The sequence below is a fragment of the Eumetopias jubatus genome, unplaced genomic scaffold (genome assembly GCF_037043125.1).
Source record: "Eumetopias jubatus isolate StellerSeaLion01/CBP00866 unplaced genomic scaffold, mEumJub1_p1.0 scaffold_11, whole genome shotgun sequence".
Classification (NCBI taxonomy): Eukaryota; Metazoa; Chordata; class Mammalia; order Carnivora; family Otariidae; genus Eumetopias; species Eumetopias jubatus.
The window spans coordinates 77,309,924-77,315,188 of NW_028274817.1; the positions used below are offsets into that span (position 1 = coordinate 77,309,924).

A 5,265-nucleotide genomic window follows, 5' to 3' on the forward strand; every position below is an offset into this window, starting at 1 on the left:
GCCTCAGTGAAAACCGGTTTTTGGGGGCTTTTGTTCTCTGGTAGCTTTCCCTGGCGGCTTTCTGCATCTCTTCTGAGAGTCAGAGCAGAAGTGACCATTTCCAGTCCTCTGCCTCAGAGCAGAGATTGTAGTCTGTTCTTCAGTGAGCTCTCCAGGCCACACTGTCTTGGTTTCTGTCTGTGCTGCTAAAACTGCAGCGTCCTGGGTTTGTGCACCTCACAGCAGCTTTCCCAACCCTCGCTTCCAGGTCCAGGCATGTCTCTGCCCTTTGTGCTTCTAAAACTGCCAGCTGCCCCCAGTTCCCATGCATGCCCCTGCAGCTCCAGGTTTCAGTCTGGGGAGCTGCCCTAAAGTTCTTTCCCCACTGCTACAAGTCTGCAAGTCTGTGCCAGGTCCCCAGTGCGGGAGGCTTTTGCACTCCTGTGTTATTTCACCTTCCTGGCTCAAGTGCTTATGGCAGCGCCCTCCCTCTTCCTTTTATCTTCCAATATCTGCCCACAGAATCACGGCTCCCCGCTTCATACCTCAAAACCAACCACCGGCGATATTCTGTTTGTAGAGATCCAGATATATCTTCTTACATCTCAGGCTGATTTTGTGGGTGTTGAGAGTGGTCTGGTAGATATCCTGCTCAGTTCAGGGGACTGGTTGGAATAGGGTCCCCTACTCCTCCACCATCTTTGCCCCTCTTGCTGTTTATTCTATCAAGCATGTTTCTTATTTCGTTTACTGAGCCCTTTATCTCTGCTATGTTTTTCCTTATCTTTGTGTTAATAGTCCCACTGATGCCTTCTACTCTTTTCTCAAGTCCAGCGAGTATCTTTATGATCATTAGTTTAAATTCTCTATCAGGCATGTTACTTATATCTGTGTCTCTTAAGTCTCTGGCCATGGCCTTGTCCTATTCTTTCATTTGGGCAAATTCCTCTGTCTTCTCATTTTGTCTAAGTCTGTATGCCTGCTTCTCTGTGTTAGAGAAGTCAGCTATGTCTCCTGCTCTTAAAGGTAATGGCCTTATAAAGGAAATATCCTGTAGTACCCTGCAGCATAGTGTCCTCTGTTCCCCAGGGCCTGGTGCTTCTGAGACTGTCTCCAATGTGTGCTCTGTGTGCTCTGCTGTTGTTCCTGGCCAGTTTATCATTTAGGCCAGTCATCTACAGATGCTCTGCCTATTGTGAGCATCTCACTGAGTGTTTGGTCCCTGAACTAAATGTGGTGAGTTTTAACTAGGTGTGTTCTACTCTGCTTGTGAGGTGAGACCTATCACCACTGTCACTGGATTGAGGTTCTGCTAAACTCCAGAGTTGGGAGATGTGATGTGGGCAGGGGTTTGTGTTAGTTTTCTAGGGGAGGAGGCCTGCTGCTCTGGTACTAAGGTATGCATGACCAGGAAGAGCAGTTTCACTGGAGTGTGTGGGTGGAGGGGTCTTGGGCAAGCAAGTTAGGTAGCAAGTGTAAGTGCTGTGCTGGTTGCTGGAGTGGCCCTGTGTTTATGCTGAGGGTCAGGGAAGGGAAATGGCACTGGCAAATTCTTTTACTCCAGTAGGTGTTCTTTGTGAACACTACCTCTCTGGGATGTGCTCTGAGAAGAGCAAATAACGTCCTCACTGTGTGCCCCAGGCACTCTTCAGATCTCGCTTTCCATGATGTTATTTGCTCTGCCTTCTTTCCAAGAACAGTGCAATGCCCTTTGAGCTCCCCCCCTGAGCCACGCCCACTGATCTTTAAAACTTCAGGTTTTAAGGAACACCTGGCTGGCTCAGTCAGAAGAGCATGTGACTCTTGATCTCGGGGCTGTGAGTTTGAGCCCTATGTTGGATATAGAGATTACTGAAATAAAACAAACAAACAAAAAACTCCAAGCTTTAAGTCCCTCTGGTTGCAGGAACTCACAAAATTTGGCCCCTCTCACTTTATAATGCAACTGCTGTGGGGAATCTCTTCCATGTGTGCTCTCCTGTGTACAAGTCCATCTCTCACCCTTTTCCACAACTGTGGCTCCCTCCCCACCACAGCAACCACAATCTATTTCTCTCCCAAATTGCATCTCCACACTTCCTACCTTCTTTGATGTAGCCTCTTCTATATCTTTAGTTGTAGAGTTTGTTCTGTCAGTCTTTATGTCAATATCTGGGGTCTTTAGGATGATTTGATAGTTATCTAGTTGTATTTGTGGGATGACAGGAGCCTAGGGTCCTCCTACTCTGCCACCATCTTCCTCTACTCTCCCTTTTCTAGTTTCTTAAAGTGGAAGGTTAGGTTATTGATTTGAGATCTTTCTTCTTTTTAAATGTATAGCCATGAAGTATACTCTCAGCACTTCTTTAACTGCAAACCATAAGTTTTGGTATATTCTGTCTTTATTTTCTTTCATCACAAAATATATTCTAATTTCTCTTTTGATTTTTTTGGATCCATTGGTTATTTAGTAGTGTGCTTTAAATTTTTCATATATTTTTGTTTTCCCAAATTTCTTTTCTTCTTTCTTTCCTTTCTCTTTCTTTCTTTCGTTCTTTCTTTCTTTTTCTTTCTTTCTTTCTTTCTTTCTTTCTTTCTTTCTTTCTTTCTTTCTTTCTTTCTTTCTTCTCTCTCTCTCTCTCTCTCTCTCTCTCTCTCTCTCTCTCTCTCTCTTTCTTTCTTTCTTTCTTTCTTTCTACAAGCTCTGGCCAGTTTTATTAAGGAGGAATTTCATGTGATTACTTTTCACTGGCCTGGTTCTAATGATATCAGAATCAAGTGGATCAATGATAGCCAGTATGCATATTCTGTAGTATTTACCACATGCTGTGCTCAATTCAATATTATGGCCACTGTAGTGATGGACACCAGTTTTAGCCATGGCATAGTATTTTATTTCAGATTTTCTCAAGGCTGGGGTATTGTTGGCGAGGATGAGCAGTTTTGCTCTGTCATGTGTGATCATTTTCAGAGTCTGCTTATACCCCAGCATGTACTTTCCATTTTTCATAATGAGTTGGAGCCTAGAGTTGATTGACTCCAGTGACTTTTCTGTCTTCTTTGAGCCCACCATCCTCCTTCTTAGGTGCAGGTTGGCCCCAATGAAGAGCAGTCACCAAGATAGCCAAGAGCATGAAAGCAGAATTTGTTATTTGTTTCTAATTACATTCCATTGTGATTAGGAAACATACTTCATACGATTGCAATTCTTTTAAATTTATTGAGGCTTATTTATTGGCTAATGTATGGCCTATCTTAGGGATTGTTCCAGTGTACTTTCCATGAATGTGTATTCCAAAGTTTTTGGATGAAATTTTATAGCTATCTGTTAGATCTCTTAGTTTATTGTGTTAAATCTTCTATTTCTTTATTGATGTTATGCCTGGTTCTATTTATTATTGATAATGAGGTATCAAAGTCTCAAACTCCTCTTGTTGAATTTTCTATTTTTTTTTACCTTCAATTCTATCAGTTTTTGCTTTGTTTTTATAGTTTTATGTTAGGTGCATATAAATTTATTATTGCTGTATTTTCCTGGTGGACTGATCCTATGTTCATTATAGAATGTCCCTCTTTATCTTAGTAACATTTTTTGTTTTAAGTTTATTTTTCTGTTATTAGTTATAGCCACTCCAGCTTTCCTAGGTTGATATTGGCATGATATCTTTTTCCATCCTTTTACTTTGTTTTTTTGTAAAAAAGATTTTATTTACTTATTTGCAAGAGAGAGCGAGAGAGATCATGAGCAAAAGCAGGCTCCCTACTGAGCAGGGAGCCCAATGTGGGACTTGATTCTAGGACCCCAGGATCATGACCTGAGCCAAAGGCAGACACTTACCTGACTGAGCCATCCTGGTGCCCCCATCCTTTTACTTTTAACCTATTTGTATCTTTGCATCTGAAGTGTATCTCCTGTGGAAAGAAAAATACTGTATGATTTCATCATATGTGGAATTTAAGAAACAATACAAATGATCAAAGGGGAAAAGTAAGGGAGAGAGGAACAAATCAAGAAACAGACTCTTAACTCTAGAGCACAAATTGATGGCTACCAGAAGGGAGACGGGTGGGGGGTAAATTAAATAGATGATGGGGATTAAGGAGTGCACTTGTGATGAGCACTGGGTATTGTATGGAAGTGTTGAATCACTATATTGTACACCTGAAGCTAATATTACACTGTATGTTCACTAACTGAAGTTCAAACACAAACAAAAAAAAGTGTATCTCCTCTGTACAGTTTATACTTTGACTAAAAAAATCCAGTATGATTCTTCATTCCATTCATATTCACATTGTCACTCACATTTATTGTTATTTTTGTATACACGGATTTATATCTGCCATTTTATATTTTGCTTTATATATGTCTCATTTCTTTGTCTTCTATATTCCTTTTTCTGCTTCCTTTTCATTGAGTGAATACTTTCTATTGTAACACTTTAATTCATTTAACGATTTTTTGCTGTATATTTTTGAGTTGTTTTTTATTGGTTGCTCTAAAGTTTACATATGCATTTAACTTATTAGAAGTTAAGTTAATGCACCTAAATTAAGTGCATTTACAAGTTTACATATGCATTTAACTTATTAGAAGTTAATTAAGTTAATGCACCTAAGTTAAGTTATTCATAATAACTTAATTCCAGTGAGATACAGAGATGTTACTCCTGTATATTGTATTCCTCATTTCCTGCTTTTGTGATATTATTGCTATACCTATTACATCTATCTATGCTACAAAATATAACAATACATTGTTTAAATTAGTTAATTTATATCATTTTATATCTATTAAAGAGGTTGAGAAATGAGAGAAGAACAAGTATATATTTAAAGAGTATGTTATATTAACATTCCTTATTTTAGAAAGAAATACTCAAAAGCTATTTATTCATAGGTTGCTAGAACAAGGAAGCCAACCACTGGAACTTACCCCACCCACACGCATTTTATCAAAATAAAATTGACATATAACATGGCTTAAACTTAAGGTGAGCAATGTGATGATTTAATATATGTATATATTGAAAACCTTTATCACAATAAGATTGTTTAACACATCATTTACTGCAAATAATTACCATTTTGTTGCTGTTGTTGTTATGGTGAAAACATCAAAGCTCTTCTGTCACAGCAACTTTCAAGCATACAATACAGTATTGTTAACTATAGTCACCATGGTGTACCTTAGAGCTCCAGAACTTATTCATCTTATAACTTAAGTTTGTACAATTTGACCAACATCTTCCCATTTCCTTCACCGTCAGCCCCTGGTAACTATCACTCTACTAGTTGTTTCTATAA

The 5,265-nt window shown here is 39.0% G+C and overlaps 1 pseudogene; it reads right to left on the minus strand.

The window, feature by feature from the left end:
- Positions 1 to 2,653: 2,653 nt before the first annotated feature.
- Positions 2,654 to 3,031, minus strand: LOC114200649 (large ribosomal subunit protein eL30 pseudogene; annotated as a pseudogene).
- Between the last annotated feature and the right edge of the window lie 2,234 nt (positions 3,032 to 5,265).